We start from the raw sequence: 22,015 nt of genomic DNA, 5'->3' as shown, positions 1-22,015 counted from the left end.
AGCAAGTTTTTATTAAATATTTTAATAAACAATTCAAGAAGATGTCAGTTTGCAGCCATGCATATAGAATGGCACAACTTTTGGACTTATATTAAACAGAACAACTACTTTTACTAATTTAGTGATAGGTAAAAGATTATGTATGATAAATGTATTATAATTATTATAATTGTTAATATAAATTTCCTTTATATCTTACCAAAATTTGGTTATGATATGTTTCCTTCATTTGATAAAATAGAATTTATATTGCTTTACTTTTTTGAATGGTATAGTAAGTGGGACTAATTTTTCTAACTATTAAATGTTATACTATTTAAATGTTTTCTAATGGTATAATTGGTTGGCATATTCAAATCCTTTCTAAATCACATATACCCTGAAAATATGACATTATAATCTTTTGTGTAACTACTGAGCATCAAAGTGGAGATTTTCCACTTCTCTCATACGCATAATGCATATTTACAATGTATTTTCAACATCTTCTTTAGATTTGATCAGGATTTGACATCAAGCCTATAAGTATATTTGATATCACATTAGCTTTGTGTTATTGTATGGGAAAATGAAAAACATTTTACTAGAAAACTGTATGAGATATTATGGTTTATTTAAAATGACATGATCCATTTCAAAATGAAGTGGCTCTAGTCAACATCGGTGTGAGTTAAACTATTAAGAACTTTTAAGATGTTAGAAAAAATTAATCCTAGAAATTCAGTATTGGCTTCTGAAGCTTTTTCCCTAAGAGTCTACCTGTCTTTTCTAGCATGATCAGGTGTGCAGGTATTCATAAAGCTGCAGAAGTGAAGATTATCAATGCTAATTTGAAATATTCTTATCCTACCTTTGACTCCCACAGAATCCATTCCTACATATGGCCATTAGGCTTTTTGAAGCAATGTCCCATCATGTACCATACTGGTGATGTCACAGGAAGCACAGAAGTTAGTGGTAGCTGATAACCAGCCTACAGGAGGTTGTGTAAGTAAAGTTTTTAAAATTATATCCTACAGTATAGAAACTTGTATGTGACAATATGATGAATAATAATGACAATGTGACAAACCAGATGAACTTATATATACCCAGAATTTAAAAAATGAGAATCTTGATGGAAAAGGAAATGCCATTTGTCATGAAATGATTAAAATTCTTTTATTTGGGCAGAAATGTTGCATGTAATGGAAGTGAGCAAACTTTTTCTGAAAAGAGCCAGATAGTAAATTTATGGTTTGTAAGGAAATGATCTCTGTCACAGCTGCTCAACTCTGTCTTGAGTAGCTATCAGCATGGTAGGCATGGCTGTGTCCCAATAGAACTTTATTTACAATTGAAGTGGGCGCGATTTACCATAATTTATCATAATAGTTTGCCAACCCTGGGAATATAAAATGAAGAAAATCTGCATCTCACTTTCTGCTCTAATACTACGTTAGTTTTAAAGGAACTGGCTATTTAAATTTCAATAATAAATGTAATCCAACTGTCAAATTTATGAATTAGATTACTAATGTGATGAAGTGAGAGAATAAGATAGATGAGATTTTTGAGTGACTAATTGAGACTTTTGAAGAATATTTGGGAACAATGTAAAATCAAATACTGTCTCAAGAACTAAACTTAATAAAGCCATGGAAATGTAAATCCAAGAGACCTGCTTCTTGCCTTCGGTTCTAATTTATATTTAAGTCCTTTAAACAAACTCCTTTAACTCCTATATAGATTAAGATAAAAAGTGGAATAAATAAAGGGATTTGTAGGAACTGAAACTCTTTACAGGAATCTTAAGAGGAAAAAGGCAATTTCCTCCTTTGCTCAATCATTTCCGGCATCAGAGAAAACAAAGAAAATTGAAAGAAAAAGTATGAAGGACATGCCCTGGGGTGGTTTTTAATTGTACGTACCCCAGAAAAGCATGTTCTTAAAGTTAATCCATTCCTGTGGGTGTAAACCCATTTGTAAGTAGGATCTTTTGATGAAGCTACTTCAGTTAAGGTGTGACCTGGCTTATTCAGGATGGGTGTTAATCTTCTTTCTGGAGTCCTGCATAAAAGAATGAAATCCAGACAAAGAGAGAGAAAGACACAAGGAGCAAGAAGCTGAAAGCAATGAAACCTGGAAAAGAAAGGAGAAGCTATCCAATGCTTATGTGTTTTGCCATGTGGCAGAGGGACCAAGGATTGCTGGCAGTCACTGTTTGGAAAGAAAGCATCACCTTGATTATGCTTTAATTTGGGCATCTTCATAGCCTGAAAACTGTAAGCTTGTAAACTAATAAATCCCCATTGTTAAAACCAACCCATTTTATGGTATTTGCTTTCAGCAGCCTAACAAACTGGAACGTGCCCTTTGGTAATAATTACCAACAAAGTAAATTTTATCCCTTAATTTTAGATGCTTCCTTGAAAGAATTTTGTTACTAGAATTTTTTATTAATAATTCCCTAAACTCAAAAAAGAACTTGGTGAGAGTCTTACGGATATGCAGATATCGTGGTTGCTACCACTGGAGTGTGTAAAGAAGAAGAAGGAGGGAATTTTTTAAAGTTGGGGGACTAAACTTTGGACATTTTTAACATTAGCAACACAGGTCTAAATTGGGTTGTCACCAGGACATATTTATGAAAACGAATAACATTGTTTTTTAAAATTTCATTATGATCAAACCCGGGACAAACAAACCATGATGGGGGATTTTCCTTAAATGAAATCATATTCTAAATATGCAATAAATTCAACAGGAATGTCCCCTTGTCTCTTGGTAGTTACTGAATGTTTTGAAGTCATGAGAAAAGTGTTAAGTGCTTTCGGTTTTCTTTCCTCTGGATTTTCCTTGATTCCTAGGCTTTTAGCTTCAGCTTTTTTCAGTTGGGAAACTTAAAAAGAGAGACATTTTGATGTGGTTATTTAGTGATGCCCAGTGATAACTGTTCATGCCTAATGGGAAGGAGGGCTGAAAAGAATTGAGGCACAACTAAAACCTCACATATCTGTTCCCAATTTGCATAGTAAAAGCATTCCATCAAGTGTAAGATGTTCTTAATGAGTACTGCTGTTACTGTAAAAAGACAAAAGCTCTGTTTATATAAGAATGATTCCTTAAAGGTTGCTTTTATTTTGGATTATCCCTTGAGGAGCATAATAGGCTCTATAGTAAAGAATCCCTGGTGTGATGCTATTTGAGTTAAAGGCATCTCTTCTGTAGTATTTATTATAGTCTTCTTTGTTTTATTTTTTTATACTCTGGGGAGCTTAATTTGGATGTGTAGTAGGTTAATTTTATCTGTGCATGCTTTCACTCAAGGGCTTTTCCCCTTTTATTTTAGTCATACCTGCAGGCCTGGATGGCTTTGAATCATTGTTTCCAACTTGATTTGGCCCAAGCATTTAATTTTATTTCTTCTTAATATTTTTCTGATTATCAGTGTAACACGGGCACATTGTAGTAAAAATGAAAACTACAGGAAAGTGTAAAAAAAGGAAAAAGCTATCAGTAATCTAATTACTAAGAAGTAGCTTATTACATGGTTCTTTCTATGGTTATTTTTCTACATGGTTAAGATGAAAAAGATTGAAATTTTGTATTCTTTTTTTGTTTGTCTGACTTCTAAATGTGATTTTTTTTGGCATATTACATAGGTAAAGCAAATTTTAGTTTACTATATAGATGTATATAATTCTCCAATTAAAAAGGTATCACAATCTATCATTTTTCCCAAATTGTGGTTATTAAATAATACTCAACAAATGTATTTTTTGAAGTTGATTTTTATTTACAAACACTCTATATCTGCCAAGCAGTGACTCTTTTTTGAATAAATCTCTGTCAACATTTCTGACAATTTCTTTAGGAAAATTTATTAGGAGGAAAATTAAAATTTCTAAAATTATAGACATTTTGATGATGCGCAACACATATTGCAGTGCAAATTTACACTTTCATCTTCTCCATATGAGTCTTGGTAACATTGCATTCTTACCAATGCTGAGACTTAACATTTTTAAACAATCCTTCCTGGTTCCATGAGGAGCATAGAAGTACTTCATGCCAAATTGTATTCTCTTCTTGCAAACTCTATATGGGATTAGTGAAAGAACCACAAACTACATCCATAGCAAAACATGAGCTAGGAAAACCCATGAAATCTAATACATGTGTAAGCATAGGCAAAAGTGACTGAGGCCAGAAGAGTTTGTGCAGAAAGTCTTGCTCAGGTGGGAGTAGGGGGGGGCCTTAGTGATGGCAGATGTCAACAATAACCAATAGCTGTGAATCCCAAGAATGAAAGAACACTGTTTTGAGCTGGCACTGATCGCTAGGAGACCGGAGAAAGATTTTTTTGTTCCCATAATGACAGATATCAGAAAACACCTTTTAAAAAGAGGAAAATGCTTTGGAAGGAAGGGGCTATGTCCCTTGGTGATAGCTGCCAGTGACAAAGCTTGAGGAACTCAGAATTGTTACATAGGACACTTCTTAGAAACTCCAATGGACTTCCAGACGTGCTTGCAGAGATGCATCCGGACAGGTCTGTGTTAGAGGCCTCCTGCTTGGGACTCTCCTCTTGACGTGGAAACATGGACAAATTAACAGCCGGTGACATGGAAATATGGACAAATTAACAGCCTGTGTGGCTAATCTTGGACCAGTGGAACAGAGGAATCAGTAATAAATCCTTCTACCTTTCTCGGCCTCGGACTGACTGCTTATTGAAGTTGGTTGAAGCTGTGTCACTTCATGGAGAATGGATTATGAGTTCCTCACCAGTTACACTTTGAAGAGGCTAGCTCCACAGGGGAGACTTCTACTGATTTTTCTTTCCATTCCAGCTTCTTTCTTCTCATTTTCACTTATGCCTGCTTTTCTGGAATTGTACTCCTTAATAAGATACTGCATCTGTGTCTAATGATGATATACCATAGCTTTATTGTTTTTCTGACTTCCATTGGGGTTTCTTTTTTTGACTCATGGGTTATTTAGAAATGTACTTTTCAAGCAACTGGGAATTTTCTAATTATTCTTTGGCACTGATTTCACAACTAAAATGCTACCAGAGAATAAACATTAAATAATTTCAATCCTTTTGATTTTGTTATGACTTAAACCATGCTCAGCATATGGTCAATTTTAGTATATGTTCAAGGGTACTTAGAAAATACTGTGAAGTTTGCTGTAGTTAGATGCCATGCAGTACTCATGCCAGATGTATCAAGTTTATTTATTATAGTATTCAGATCTACTTTAACTTCCTCGAATTTTTCTTTTACTATTTGTCCTATTAACTTTTGTTAATAGAGGTGTTTTTTAAGAGAGACATTTTGAAATCACCCACAATGATTATGAATTTGCCTATTTCTCTTTTTTCCTAGTTCTGTCAATTTTGCTTTGTGTACTTTAAAACTATGATTTTGGGAGGCTGTAGATTTTGGTTTGGGATATCTTCCTAGTGGATTGATATTTTCATGACTATGAAATACCTTCTATCTTTATGTTAAGGCTATTTGCCTTAAGTCTGCTTTTACTGCTATTAGTGTAACTATCACAGCTTTATTTCATTTAGCTTTTGCATGATACATTTTTTCCTTCTACTTACTTTCAGCCTTTCTCTGTCCTTATGTTTGTTACAGGATTGTCTTTTGAAAACAGAATGTAATTGTGTTTATGTTTTTGCTTTTAATCTAGCTTTACAATCTTTTACCCAGTTTTTAGTCCATTTTCATTTAATATAATTAATGATATAGTTGCATTTATATCCCACAATTTTTTTTCTATTTGACCCATCACTTTCTGTAGTATTTTCCTCCTTTCTTGCCTTTGTTTGACCGAATCAACTTAATATTATTCCCTTTTTCCTCTATTAGTTTGTTAGTTAAAACTTTTTACTCTTCTTTATACTATTCCCTAGAAATTAGAACATGCATCCTTTATATATTCTACCTAACTTCTTTAAAATTGGAGATATTTTCAGTGTGATTTAAACTGTTACAAAGAAATATAAACTTCAAAGTATTTCATTAAGTGAGAATGTCATTGATACTGAAACACAATCAAAATTGCACATTCCCCATCTTACTTATGAACATCAATGAAAAAAGTCTTCAGTAAAAATAGTAGCAAAATGAATCCAGAAGCTCACTGATGGAGTAATATATCATCACCAAGTAGGATCCATTCCAGAGATGTAAGATTATGAGCTCTATTAAAATAACATCATATTACTTGATCTAAGGGGAAAATCATATACTTGTCTCTATAGATGCTGAATATTCAATTGGCAAAATTCAACAGTCATTCTGGATGTTAAAAACTAAAACCTCAATAAAATAAAGTTAAACATTTTCTGTCCATGACACACTATATGTACCCATAAATCTCAGCCCCAAAACAGCATCATATTTAATGGCAAAAGGATAGAGGCAATTTGCTTTTCTGCTAAAATTACAAATGACATAAGGGTGCACAGCTATCACCAGTACTAGTGACTGTTGTACCAGAGCTATTAACCAGCCAAACTAGACAAGAGAACTATGAGGTATAAAGCTTACAAATGTGGAAGTAAAGCTATTGTGTTTTGATGATTTAATATGTAGAAAACCCCCCAAAAAATCAACTGAAAAATGTCTAACTATGATTCAGTTTCAACATCCAGAGTGGGGGATGGGATAAATCTGACTCATTTGAAAAAAAAAAATCCATTGTTTGGTAAAAATTATTATAGGGAAATTCAAAAGAAAAATGATAAACTGGGAAAACTATTTGTCTCTGAAATCTCTCAATCTCAAGGACTTTCTAATATGTTAAGAGACTTTAGAAATTGTGGGATTAAAGCAAGGGACAAAGCAATAGAAGAATGGGCAAAGGATGTGAATGAACAGTTTACATAAAAAAAGAAATACAAATAACACTTCAACTCATAAAAGGCTGTTCAGTGCCACACATAATATTATTTTAAATTTTATTTTATTTAAGAAATGAGGGAATATAAGAATATATTTCTAAATTTGATAACATTTCATGAAGAAATGTTCAAGGATTCACAGGAACTAATATGAAAAGCTACTAAAGAGATCATGGTAGAGGGGAAATGGGGTAGATAGCAACAAGATTTCCAAGTGAGTGTCTTTTCATATTCTTGTGTTTCTAAACCATGTGAATATATTCCTTTTACAGAAAAAAAAATCATAAAATTTATTTCCTTTGCAAATGTGTAAAGTGAGAAATTGCATCTCATTTTATTTTGCATTTTAATTACTGTTAAAGTTGAATTCTTTAGTGTTCATTTGCTATTTCATTCTTTGAGATCTCTTCTAAAGATAATTTTGCTTTTCTCACCAAATTTTATAATCCTTTAATACACTAAGAAATCAGCATATTTTAACCTATGTTTTCATTTGTTTTGTCCTCTTCATCTTATCATTTGCTTATTACACGTTAACCTACAAACCTTAATTTTTATTTTGTCACATCTGTCAACTTTTCTGTTTTGAATTGTTTTTATTAAAACCCATTCAGAAATCAGATAAATATTTACTATATATTTTTTCTAAATATCTTCTTTTTAAGTTAGAATTTACTTATTGTGTGATATGAGTGGAGAATTATTTTCCTAAATGACTGATCAACTGCTTCTCAAAATCTGTATTAAAAAATAACTCTTCCCCTACCTGCTGCTTCAAGAAGCAGTGTTACTGTGATGGTTTCGAGGCTTTATGGACCCCAGGAAAGGAGGCTCTTCAGTTAATCCATTCCTGTGGGTATAGACCAAATACGGTGGGACGTTTTGGTTATGTTATTTCAACTGGAGGTGAGCCACCCCATTTATGATGGTTTTAACCCCTGTTCTAGTTTGCTAGCTGCTGGAATGCAATATACCAGAAATGTAGTGGCTTTTAACAAGGGGAATTTAATGAGTTGCTAGTTTACAGTTCTAAGGCCGAGAAAATGTCCCAATTAAAACAAGTCTATAGAAATGTCCAATCAAAGGCATCCAGGGAAAGATACCTTGGTTCAAGAAGGCTGGTGAAGTTCAGGGTTTCTCTCTCATCTGGAAGGGCACATGGTGAACACAGCGTCATCTGTTAGCTTTCTCTCCTGGCTTCAGGTTTCATGAAGCTCCCTGGGAGGCGTTTTCCTTCTTCATCTCCAAAGGTCACTGGCTCGTGGACTCTCTGCTTCGTGGTGCTGCAGCATTCTCTTCTCTCTCTGAATCTCTCCTTCTCCAAAATATTTCCTCTTTTATAGGACTTCAGAAACTAATCAAGACCCACTCAAATGGGTGGAGACATGTCATCCCCTAATCCAGTTTAACAACCATTCTTGACTAAATCACATCAACCAGGGAGATGATCCAATCACAGTTTCAAACATATGGTGTTGAATAGAGATTATTCTACCTTTATGAAATGGGATTTATATTAAAACATGGCTTTTCTTAGGGGGCATACTTCCTTTCAAACCAGCACAACCCCCTTACTGGAGTCCTTTATAAGAGGATGAAGGACACCCAAGAAAAACCCAGAGAGCTCAAAAAGATGAAATTCAGTGAAGCAAAGAGATGAAACAGAGAGAAGCTCACAGAAAAGGCCCCAAAGAAACTGAGAGACAAGGGGATACCCTCAGAAGCTGAGAGAGGAAGTCATTGAAGCCACTGCGAGAAGAATCAGCAGATGCAAGCCATGTGTCTTCCCACGTGACAGAGGTGTCCCGGATGGTGGCAGCCTACCTTCGCTGTCCAGGTATCATCCTGTGGATACCTTCATTTGGACATTTTTTCACAGCCTTTGAACTTGTAAGCTAATAAATCCCCATTGTTCAAAGTCAGTCCATTTCGTCAACTTTAGCAAACTGAAACAACTGCTGTGTTTCACTGAGCTGTCTATTAATACTTCAGTGCCAAATTTGATAGTAAATTTTAACATCTAATAGGTATAGTTCTTTGTCGTTTTTCTATTTCAGAATTATTTTCGCTATTTTCACCTGTGGATTTTGTCAGATGAACTTAAGGATCAATGTCCTTTTTACATAATACATATTGAAGATTTTGACCAGAACAGCATCCTATGAAATAATTTGGAAAATTTGATATCTCTATAAACTGTATTTCCTCTGTTATTTAATTGTCTTTTTTCTTTTCAGTGTAGCTTCATTTATTCCTTTATATAGCTACAGTATATTCCTTATGTAATCATTCCCATGTTTTATAATTTTGTTGCATAATTTTGTTGCTAATGTAGACTGGGTCATTTTCCCTGCATTTTGCTGACATATGAAATGATGAATATCAAACTTCATATTCTTTTTTATTATTTATCATTTATGTTGCCTCAAACCGTCTCATAGAACTTGGTCTTTTAGCTCATGTGATGTCGCAGTTATTATGTTTAGCTTTGCTAATTATTTAATAGTGTAATTTGGAGGTAGTGGTCATTTTGCTTTTCCTTCCTTTTCAATAGTTAAAACCATAATTCCTTATTTTTCTCATCATTTGCATTAATGAGAAATTGCAGGAAACTACCAAAGAATAGCCATCAGGGCACTTATTCTTATTCCTGGATACAATGGGGATACCTAAAATGATTTGTGTTTGAAGATGGTATAAATTTGAGTAAGAATTGATTATATAGAGACTTTTTCATCAGATCGCTTTAGCTAATAATTTATTATTTTAATAAAAGAATTGGTGTTTTTTTGTTTTTGCTTTTGTTTTTTAAATGCCTTGTTAAAGCACTAATGGTGTAGTCCTTAATAGTTTGGGCTGGAATCCAACTCAGAAGTTAAAGTCCAGCTCTGCTAGCATTACGTCGTAACCAGGCTAGCTGCTTATGCTCTCAGTTTCATTAATTGTGACATGGAGATAGTAATCAGATTCTTGTAAAAGTTCTGTAAGTGGCATCTGAGCTATAGCCTTTTGGCATCTTATCCATGGTTCTTGGAATATGGTAGGCACTCAAAGAGTACTTCCTATAAGTATAATCTATTGAGATAATCATATGGTTTTTCTATGGGAGAATGCAAGATGAAAGAATTTGAGCAAAGCAAGTTGATTGGAATCTCAGAGAGCAGAGGTTCATGTATAAAGAGCACATATCTGTCCACCCTGTTTGAACACCTGTGGCTTAACTCACACCCTATTTTTTCTCTCTAAGTATGCCACTCACCTTTTTAAAACAGTGTGTTTGCTTTGTCCAGTCAGCAAAGAATAAGAAACAAGTTTGTCTTCTACTTTTCAGGATGTTTACAAAGAATGTAGGCTTTGTTTATTCGGTTATAGGAAGGAAAGGTGAAGATTAATTAAATACTGCTTGAAAATTTTTATTTGTTTTTCTTAATTCTTTTGTAATAGATGATAATGTGGTGATGTGTTTATTTTTTCTTGAAATATAGTTGTAGCCTAATGCACATAAATACTTAGAAGATTATCAAAACACTCTGGGGGTTAGTCACATATGCATAGACTCACAAGCCTGAATCTCAGTATCATCATCTACAAATGATAAGCTTATGTATTTAATCTTTTATCTTATTTTAATTTTCTGGTATAATAGGTTATTTAATATTCTGTGGAAACCACTAAATAATGACATATTAAACATTTTATGGTAAATTAAGCTTTATCTTCTGACAGTTTTAGTAAAGCTTACTTTATGGAAATGTAATTTTTGCATTAAAAAAGCTTAAGGCACGTACCTTTCATAAATACATATAACTGTGGTCAAATCGCTTTGCAATGTTATTGAAACATGTTAAAATGATGGATGCTGTGATAGAGATAGCATGTACCAGAAAATATATGGATGGCCCTGTTAGGAAAGATTTTCTTTTGAATGGAAGGCCTTTTGAGAGATAGAGACTTCAGATCCCCTGAGCTCAGTTATCTGCCCACCTCTCTGGGCCATGCTTTTAAGCCCTCTCACCTGCGGCAGGTTTGGCTCCCTTATGGCACGTTGCCACTGCCTCTCCCATGCAAGCCTCTGGCTCTCTCCTCAGCCATCTTTCATGTTCCCTGTGGTTTGGCAGAAACTTCTGGATTCTATCCAGAGAGGAGACTTGTCTTTTATTGTATGTACCTAATCCTTACCTCTGATACTCTAGTACGTTTGACTGGTTTTTGAGTGGGGCTAATCTTCATGTTAAGGGGGGCGGATGGGACAGGATTAAGACCCACTACCTGTCACACTTTCAACCCATGTCCCCAAGCTTATCATATTGCATCTTATCCATGGTCAGCATGTGCTGCTTCTGCCTGTTTCTCTTAACCTTCTCACCCTCCTTGGCTGAAACACCTTCTTGTATATTCTTTCTGAAGGTAACCTTATGACTAGCCTTCACAGACAAATAGTGTTTCCACTCTCTATCATGGAAAAAACTTTATTTAGGCCAAGTTTCATTTTCTAAGGTGGGAGCTTCAGAAAGGTTAGGCACTAGGGATTTTTCAAAAAGGAAGGAACAGTGGTTTAATTCTGGGAAGAATAACATAGTGGCAAAAGCATGGAAGCAAGATTTCTGCCCTGTCTCTTGCCAGCTGTGGACTTTGGACAAGCTACAAAATTTCCTGGCTCTTCAGATTTCTCATTTTTTATATCATAATAATAACTGCACCTTCCTTAAAAGGTCATTGTAGTAAAAATATTAGTAAACATGAAATAGCTTAGGAAAGTAACTAAGTAATCGGCACTCAATGTTTGTTAGTATTATCTTCTAATATTACTATTATTAATAATCAAAATTATCCCTTTTCTTTTTACTTGAAGACATAGTACAGACATTGAATTTGATAAGGTAATTGAACTAACTAGAGCTAGATAAATGATTTTCTGTTTGGAAACCAAATAGAAAATTCAGTTGGAAATTGCAGGTGTCTGATTAAGTAGGACTTTGAAAGCACCATAGAATTTATACATACAATAATAAATGATAGGATGGCTTGATAAAATTTGAGTGATAGTATGATGAAAGTCATGTTGTTGTTTTTAATTAACATATTAGGAGCATGCACAATATAATCAAAGAGATCAATCTCAATAGTAGTTACAGTGATTGAACCCTATAATGATGAAGGGCCAGAATAAATTGTTGCAAAAAGCAGTGGTGACAAAGGAAAGCATATATGCCAGTGGTTAGAGAGAGGATCTGGTCAAGGGTATTTCTGTCCAAAGGATAGTAGTTGAATTGTGTTGAATTTAACCAAAATGGAGAGTTAAAGGTGCTGTTGTCTGGACAGAAAATTTTGAATTTAGATGTATTGTATTTGAGATATTATAGACTGTTCAAGTAGAAATATGCTGTAAGCCAGAGATTGAAAGGCTTTGCTTTGTGATAGGCCAGATAGTAAATATTATAGCATTTGCAGGCCCAATACAGTCTCTGTAATATTTTTTTGCTTAATTTTTTTAACAAGTCTTGAAAGATGTTAAGAAATAAAAAAATAAAACTGTGCAACAGAAATAAGCTACACCCTGGCACCTTGGAATCAACAATGCCATCCTGACCAAAAGGGGGAAAAGAAGTATAACTATGAAGGTATCAGTGGCAGAGAGAGTTCAAATAGAGTCGAGAGGCTACTCTAAAGGTTGCTCTTATGCAAGCTTCAGTTAGACATCGTTACTTATCATGGCTTACCAAACCCCAATCAAAACCATTCCAGCCAACCTTTAAGAACACCTAGGGCAATATACAAGATATACAAAGGTTCCATGCACTAGGGTAACTTTCCAGAAACCTACACCTTCCAGATGGGTCCCTGGACCAGCTAATTCCTGAAATTAGCTGGAGAGGCAGAAGGGCCAGCCTTTCCTGAACATCAGCTAGTTCCCTCACCCTAAGCCATATTATTTACAGCCTTGTCCAACATGAATAGTTAGAATACCTCTAAAGAGTGGGAGAAAGATTAAAGCTGATGGTAGACTTATACAGAGAAGGTAGGGTTTAACAAACGAGTATGATTGCTGAATCATTATATTGATAGTTCTTTCAGTCTCCAGTATCTTAGAGCAGCTAGAAGTAAAAACCTCAACCTCAACCTCAACTTGTGGAACTGTAACCCGTACCAAGCTCTGAAATCTGTTCCACAACGAATTATTGTGATATGCTTTGAAATTTATTGCTTTTTTGTATGTATATTATTTTTCACAAAAAAGAAAAAGAAGTCAATTGTGATGATAAAAAAAATATTTGTTCCTTCTAGCCTCCAATGTTCAGGTGCAGCTAGAAGGAAAAAACTGACAAACTCTGGGATCTGTCCTGTAACTACTTGAAGAGTGCTTTGAAAACCGTTGCTTCTTTTCTTTCTTTGCTTAGTATATATGTTATATTATACAATAAAAAAGTTGTAAAAACAAAAACAACAGGTCGGCCTTCTCACCCCTTCCTCAGTACTGCTCATCCAACCAGACCGTGTTGATTGAGAAATTTAAAATGTCCATAAAACAGGGGATCATAAAAATAATATGTGCAAAGCATAATAAACACTTTATTCAAGAATAAAAATAAATAAACGAAAATAAGCCATCATCTGATTTGGCTGGTGAAGCCATCACTTGCCATCCCCTGTTATAGTTTGTTGCAAAAGAACAGAACCTTGACTGAAATCCTGGGAGAAAAATGTGTGTTTCTTAATCTTTAGCATATGCATAGTTTGAAAAATCGTGAGTGAAGATGTTTTCTATATGGAGTAGTCTAATTAAAATTAATGTTATTGGTAAAATAAGATTATATAAATATTTAACTTAAGGAGTTTTTGTTAGGAAACAGATTTTATAGAATTTCTTGTTTCTTGTAAACTCTGTAAAGCTGCTTTCTAAAGACTTCTATCCACTAAATGCAGCAGTCAGTTCAATAAAGTTAATATAGATACGTGTTTTTTAAAATGTCAGTGAGAATTTAACATAATAGGTTCAGAAAACTCCTAATTCTGTTAAGACTATGAAAAGTAATGCACAATAATGTTTGACTTATTGGGTGTCACAGAGACAGAAAGTTTTTTCTTTGGATTATGAAAACATGATATATGATTGTGTTCTAGTTTGCTAGCTGCCGGAATGCTATATACCAGAAACAGAATGGCTTTTAAAAAGGGGAATTTAATAAGTTGCTAGTTACAGTTCTAAGGCTGAGAAAATGTCCCAATTAAAACAAGTCTATACAAATGTCCAATCTAAGGCATCCAGGGAAAGATACCTTGGTTCAAGAAGGCCGATGAAGTTTAGGGTTTCTCTCTCAAGTGGAAGGGCACATGGTGAGCACAGTCAGATTTTCTCTCTCATCTGGAAAGATATGTGGTGAACACAGTGTCATCTGCTAGCTTCTTCTCCTGGCTTCCTGTTTCATGAAGCTCCCCAAAAGGTGTTTCCCTTCTTCATTTCCAGAGGACGCTGGCTGGTGGGCTCTCTGCCTCTTGTTGCTATGTCATTTATGCTCTCTCAGAATCTCTCTCATTCTCCAAAACGTTTCCTCTTTTACAGGACTCCAGAAACTAATCAAGACCCACCCAAATGGGTGGAGACATGTCATCACCTAATCTGGTGTAAGAACCACTCTTGATTAAATCACATCTCCAGGGGATGATCTAATTACAGTTTCAAACATACAATGTGAATAGGGATTAGAAGAAATGGCTGCCTTTACAAAATGGAATTAGGATTAAAACGTGGCTTTTCTAGGGTACATACATCATTTCAGTCCAGCACAGATTGCATGAAACAGGACATAAGAATTATAGCCGACTGCATGTGATGTCAATAAATTTGGATTATTTATGCTGCAACTGTTGAATTGGATAGGGTTTATAGTCATTTAAAATTGACCAAATAAATGCATTTTAAAAAGAATAAGAAAGACAATTTGAGTTATTTAATTCTACCCAAATTAACTAAAATCGATAGTGCAATTTAAGGAAGCCTCCAAAACTAGCCATAATTAATGAGTCCATTTATTCTCTCAATTCAGGTAGATTATTAGAATGTGAATATATTTTCCTAACTAAATTTTATTGATTTCAAGTTTATTCTGAGTGTTGTCCTTTTTTACCAAGAGATTTCTAGAAGGAAATATTTTTTTTCCTGAAACAGCTTAAAAATTATCTTCGTTCTTTTACTTAAGATGATACCTTAATTCAGGTGAACTTTTGAAACCTACAAAGGAATATTACTTTCACATAGGTACAGAATTCATGTCACATAGAGTAATTTTAGATATTCAATATTATGTCCAATTTCAGGAAGTTTTGAGACAGACATTGCAGACTATATTTAATCAGAAGAAGACGATCAGGAAGGTAAATATATAGGTACTAACTGAAGTGAAAAATTGCTGAAGCATCCTCCATGGAGAAGACCTTTGTGGGACTGGGCATGGATGTGGCTGCGTATATATCATGGTTGTCTTTAATATTTAAAATATCAGAGGAAGTAGCAGATTCACTCTGCTATCCATTCATCCACCCATCTATCTATCCATCTACCCTTTAAAAAATATCCATCTTCCATATGCTTGTCAGCTACATATGATAAAAGACACAAAATGAGTAAACCCATACCTAAAGACGTTTACCAAGTAATGGGGGAGCCCATGATTTTGCGAGTACAGTTTTTAGCTGGATAAACTCCTTTATAAATCTGGATGAGATAGTAATAACTAACTGATAAGTTTATGGCTAGGATGAAATGAGATCATGAAAAGTACTACAAATGTGCTACAAAAAGTTAGATAACGTCATGATTATGGATTGAGAGGATTCTGGACAAAAGATCACTATGCACATTCACTAATCTTGGGCCTTAAAAAGTGACATCTAGGGACTCAGTTTTCCCTTTTTACCGTGTAACAAATCACCCAAAATTTAGTGGCTTAACACCGTGCTTTATTATTTCTCATGATTCTGTCGGTGAAATGCGTGGTTTCTCGGTTGGGTTCATTGGAAAGCAGTCATTCAGACATCTGGGGCCTTGGTGCTGACTGTGGAGACAGGCTTCTCTCTCTCTGTGAAGTTTCTCCATCCAGTAGTCTCACTGGTTGTCCTAATCTGACAGCAGAAACATTCAAAATGAAGAAGACAGGGTGGTAAGACCCAGCTTTGGAAGTCACATATAACATAATTTCCGCCATGTCCCCTTGTTCCTAACGAGTTCCAGGGACAAGTCCAGCCCAGATTCAGGGGAGAGGAGATAGGCTTCTCTTCATGGCGTGACAAAGTCACATTGTGAACAGGCCTATGGGATGGGAGAGATTTTTGTGGCTGTTGTTGGAAACAAGCTGACACACACACACACACACACACACACACACACACACACACACACACACAGAGAGAGCTCATTTTAATGTGCAGTTTTTGTAAAATGTAAAGAGTCTATTTTTCAATGTACAATAGCTAACTATTGTCTTCAATCATTTTGTATTTCAGTAATCATTTCTACCAAATAATAGTATGAAAAATGATGTGGTTTAGTAATTGTTTATAATTAAGAAAATATTGTAGCGACTTCTGATGTGTTATAGTATGGGATCTGTATTTACTACTGAGAAAATCTATTTTGTTGCATTGATCCGTCCTTGCTGTTTTATAATATCAGTGACTTTCTAATTTACATACCACCGTTTCTTCGGGGTGTTTATGAAAAAAGAAAACACAAAATTGTCTATTTTGCTGAAAGCAGGGGATTTCAAACATTTTGGAATTTTACACAGAAAAATATTCACAGCATTTAGATTGGGCAGTTCACTTTAAATTCATAAAACAAGGTAAAATTATACCAGTTTTATAGCCCATTTTGCATGTTGATGATAGTCTCTAGCTATAGGGAATGTCTTTTAGTTTCTTGAAAATGGTAACATAGTTTCTTATCTCCTAGTCTTTAGGTATGGTGCTACCTCAGCATGGAACACTCCTCACTCCCTTTCACTTATTGAATGTATTTTTGCCCTGCGGGTCTCAGCTTCTTTGCCACTTCTTCCAGAAAATCTTCCCCAGGCCAGGCACCTCTCTAGCGTGTTTTCTTAGCACCTTCCCTTACTACTTCCCAATATTATCTAATTGCTGTGGGTTTGTTTGTCTTCTTCCTTGGACTGTAAGCCCAATGAGAGAAGTGTGAAGTGAAGTTGACTTTTCATAGTTGTCTCATCAGTTACTAACACAGAATGGAACAGTAGAGGATCGGTATTTGTTAAGTGAATCAATTTAACGTAGACTATCATAAGATTTCCCTCTTTCCTTTTTGTATTATTCATCCAAATAAAAACAGTAGAAACTCTCTTTTTGGAATTAGGAGCCATAGTTGTTTGTTGTTGAAAAAGAGGAAAACCTTCCAGCAATCTGTTCTATCATTTGTACAACAAATCAAATATTCTGCTTCATAAGTATCCATGCTATCTCTCCATAAAAGTGGTTTTGTGTGAAGAAAGATATGACTTTTCTTCATTGATTTTGTATCTTTTACAGCTCCTTTAGCAATTTGCTATGGAAATTGTGCTCACGCAAATTAAATGCTTCAATTCTACTTCATTTAAAACATGTAAATATGCATTCTTGGTAATTTTTTAATATAAGATTAAGTCCTTTTGAATAAGCATCTTATCTGCACAAAACTTACCCATAATATAGGTTGCCTTATTGCCTATTACTTCCAGTTTTGGATAGACTATAGTTAAAACGTATGTACGTTCACCAATGTGTACAGTATGTGTGTGTATACTTTTTCAATATCAGGTCTATATTAAGAACTAACTCTCTTTGTGTATTCAGATTTAATTAACTTATGTATTACTTGATTTAATTTAATTACAACAAGAAATGAATTAGTATAAACATGTTCGGGAACAAACCCAAGTGATTATTGGTAAGCAAGGATCTCAGTTATTGGGAGAAGTAGTGCTCTGATGCCATTGAGAGTTGCCTACTGGCATCAATGAGTGTCTTATAAAAAGGCAGAGAATGGTGACTAATCCTACAAGTTAACTGAGTGGAAGTTGATTAAGAAAGTGACTGCTGAAACAAATGTTACACCATTAATTGGCAGTGATTGCAATGCATATTTTTTCTGGCATAGTTGATAATTATACTCAGGCACAATTTCATGACTACAGGCTAAAGAGCTGAGGAAAATTTTAATAATGAAGGGAAAAGAACAGATTAATTAGGATTGTAATTTTACACCTACATATACCTCTAAGCCCCTTGAAGTTCCTCAGTGGAAAACTGTCAAATTTCTGTGGATGATAGCTGAGAAAAAAGTCTTTGGGCACCTACTTGTATATGTTCTCACGACTATATCCCTCAAAAAGGAAGTTGGGATTTTTATTAAAGAATTCAGGAAGGCTGTCAAATATGACTTTGGGCATTGCCTGACTTCCCCATCATCATTAACCATGCCTGCCTAAATTGCAGACAAAATCAGTACACTTTAATGATTCTTGCATTTCCCCATACATGTTTGGTCAACAAACTAGCTTGGTCGATACTTTTCCCACTACATTGCCTGAATTTCCTAGTGGAGTAACTTCTTTGGACTCTGGCAAAATCTATATAGAGCTTATTGTTATCTCTTTGGCCCCGTAACCTTTGGCATCTTACTGCATCGCTATACTTCCTTCTTTGGCCATGTATTTCTGCTGTATATTACCTTTCTGATGGCTTCCTTTCACCCTCTGAAATAATAATAACCTCACTGCCCCACTAATCTCAGAGCTCACTATTATCTTTTACCATATCTGTCTCTTTCAACACACATAAGAGGCAATATAATTATTTCCATCTCATGATATATTTCAATTTCTATTCTGTTTTCCACCTTTTCCTAACTTTTGTCCAAGTTATCTCATATGTATAAAACTACTTTATTCATCATGACTGCAGTATCATACATTTGCTAGCTTTGTGACCTTATGCTATGGCTTATTCACTTCCGAACAAACCTTCTAGCTTCTTATCCCATTCCTAATATTCCAACATAATTAATGATCTATCCTTTTCTCTCAGTCCACATTTGTACATTTATAACTATAAGTTATTTGTATCAGTTGAACAACGTAAGAAAATTGAACATTCACAAGGTTTGATTTTTCCTAACTGGCTTCTAAAATTTAGAAAGTTTATCTGAAGTTAATATTAGATTTGTAGAGGTTTCAAATTATTCTTCAGTTGTCCTTTATTATAATAACAGAAACTTAAACACTTATAACTTTGAGTTATTTACAAGATTCCATCCCTTTTTATGGATTTCCAGTTCTTTTTTTAATCTAAAGTATAGCATGGTAGGATGCAAATATAAATTAGCCATATTGATTTTTCACATATGCCTTGTGGAGTCAACCGATTATTTTATTGTGGTATCTCATGAAACGTCATTGATATACACAAACCTGTTAGTCTGTTCAAGGGATTTTTAAGGGACTGGATTCTTTACTTAGGGTCTCACAAGATTGAAATCAAGGTGGTAATCAAGCCGGGCCCTTATGTGGAGGTTGTATGAAGAATCTACTTCCTTCCTCATATATGTTATTGAAAGAATTCAGTTCCTTGCTTATTGCAGGAGGTTCCTGTTCACTTGCTGGCTGTCAGCCAGGGGGCGCTCACTGAGCCTTTGGAAGCTACCCATATCCTTCTCATGGGTCCCCTCTATATGCAAACCAGCAATGGCACGTGGAGTCCATCTAATGATTTAGGATCTCTGTGACTTCCCCTATGGCCACAAATGAGGAAAAATTAGCTGCTTGTTCTAGTTTATTAGTTGCCGGAATGCAATATACCAGAAACAGAATGGCTTTTAAAAAGGGGGATTTAATCAGATGCTAGTTTGCAGTTCCAAAGCTGAGAAAATGTCCCAATTAAAACAAGTCTATAGAAATGTCCAATCTAAGGCATTCATGGAAAGATACCTTGGTTCAAGAAGGCCGATGAAGTTCAGGGTTTCTCCCTCATCTGGAAAAGCACATGGTGAACAAGGTCAGGGTTCCTCTCTCATCTAGAAGGGCACATGGTAAACACGGCTTCCTCTGGTAGCTTCTTCTCCTGGCTTCCTGTTTCATGAAACTCCCTGGGAGACATTTTCCTTCTTCATCTTCAAAGGTTGCTGTCTGGTAGACTCTGCTTCTCAGTGGCCATGTCGTTCTTCTCTGCTCTCTGAATCTCTCATTGTCCAAAATGTTTCCTCTTTTATAGGACTTCAGAAACTTATCAAGACCCATCCAAATGGGTGGAGACATGTTGTCACCTAATCCAGTTTAACAACCACTCTTGATTGGATTATATCTCCAGGGAGAAAATCTAATTACAGATTCAAATATATAGCATTGAATAGGGATTATTTTGCCTTTACAAAATGGGATTTAGATTAAAACATGGCTTTTCTAGGGGACATACATCTTTTCAAACCAGTACACTGCTCTTAAGGGCTCATGTGATTAGGTCAATCTCTTCTCTCCTCCCTCCATTTCCACCACCACCAACAGTCTCTCTGTTTTAAGGTCAACTGCGCCATATAACTCACACAATGGCAGGAGTGATAGCTCATCATATTCAAAGATTCGGGAGTTTGGGGTAAGATGCCATGGTTCTGCTACTACACGCTATATCTCAAAACCAGCAGCTGGCAGAGTGGGGAGTCAAGATTGAATTCCAGAGCCTTGTCCCTATCCCAGTTTCATCAGAGGACCTGATTTCATTCACAGGCATTATAGAAATCAGATCTAGTACTATGTAGCCAAACTGTGTTGGCTATACCCCACAATCCCCTGTAAAAGCACTTCCTCAGAAGATTCCAATACAAGCTTTTCTTGTACAGTGGTCTCATAAAATAGGAGCTGCAGATGGTCAGAAATCACATGTATCAGGCTATGTCGTGCTTTACCTATTTTTATGGCTTACACTTATGATTGATGGTCTAGTCTGCCCTCTTTTACTTCAAACTTTGATCTTTATTTTTCATCTTGTCTCCTCTTTGCTAATTTATGAACACACTTTAAAAGCTTGATAACTGAGAGTCACATGCCTTGCTGTTTCTTTTGGTGGGTCTGTGTTAGGCAAATTTAAGTGCAACCAGAGTTTCTCTCCTAATTTATATCATTTTCATAGGTAATTGATTTGTGCTAAGGAAACTGCAAAAGATAAAAGTCAATCAAGAAAAATCACAAGTTTGAACATACAAAGCTACTATCATTTAACTAGAGAGCATCTGGATACTTATGAAACAAAATATTTGATCTGGTGCAACACAATGAAAAAAATTAAATGTTATTTTGTCGATTTTAGACAATACAAGCAAATAAATGGAGTTTATTTCTTAGGCTATTCAGTGTAACATTTTCTGAGAGAAATAGAGATCTCTTAGTTGACAATTTTTGTATCTTCCTTGTTTTCCCCCATTAGGATGATACTAGGGTTTTGTGTTTTGCCATGATTTACAGAGTCAGACAGAATGTCATAGACTGTGACCAGCTCAGTTGTGCTGGGAGTAGTGGATCCTGAAAGTTAGAAGAAACATAGTACAGTCCTGGTTTACGCCTTAACTAAGTAAGTTGGGGCAAGTTGCTAAACATTTCTGGACCCCATTGTCCCCAGTTATAAATTGAGCAGTTCCAAATTCTGTTTTAAAGGACATCTGCTATGATGTTCTTTAATCAGTGTCCAATTTGCCAACAATATTTCATTTATTTATTTATTTATTTATTTATTTATTTATTTATTTATTTTTTGGCATGGGCAGGCACCGGTAATTGAACCTGGGTCTCCAGCATGGTAGGCGAGAATTCTGCCTGCTGAGCCACCATTGCCCCGACTTGAAAATATTTCATTTATTTTGGTTTGACTTTAAGAAAAATGTTTGCTTTAGCTCATAAACACAGGAAAATATTCTACAGAAGTGCAGAATGTGTATAAACATTGTTTGGAAGTTGATTGGAATGTGGGTATGGACAGATAAGTAAAAAATGAGAAAAAAATAATGGGGGCATAAGAGGAAAAAATGGATAGATTGAAATACTAGTGGTCATTGAGAGGGAGAGGTAAGGGGTATGGGAT

At 35.1% G+C, this 22,015-nt stretch overlaps 1 protein-coding gene across 6 annotated transcripts in view; it reads left to right on the top strand.

The window, feature by feature from the left end:
* IL15 (interleukin 15) overlaps positions 1-22,015 on the top strand; it is an 83,850-nt gene that overhangs the window by 22,412 nt on the left and 39,423 nt on the right. For 4 of the 6 annotated variants that reach the window (XM_077139959.1, XM_077139958.1, XM_077139956.1 and 1 more), the window contains exon 2: positions 866-987. The exons of the other annotated variants lie outside the window; for them this stretch is intronic. The gene's annotated coding sequence lies outside the window, so the exon portion shown is untranslated. The remainder of the gene's footprint in view (positions 1-865; positions 988-22,015) is intronic. 6 annotated transcript variants of the gene reach the window in all.

Source organism: Tamandua tetradactyla, chromosome 22 (assembly GCF_023851605.1).
Source record: "Tamandua tetradactyla isolate mTamTet1 chromosome 22, mTamTet1.pri, whole genome shotgun sequence".
NCBI classification, from domain to species: domain Eukaryota; kingdom Metazoa; phylum Chordata; class Mammalia; order Pilosa; family Myrmecophagidae; genus Tamandua; species Tamandua tetradactyla.
The sequence above is the reverse complement of the archived record's forward strand: the minus strand, read 5'-3'. Positions and strand labels throughout refer to the sequence as shown.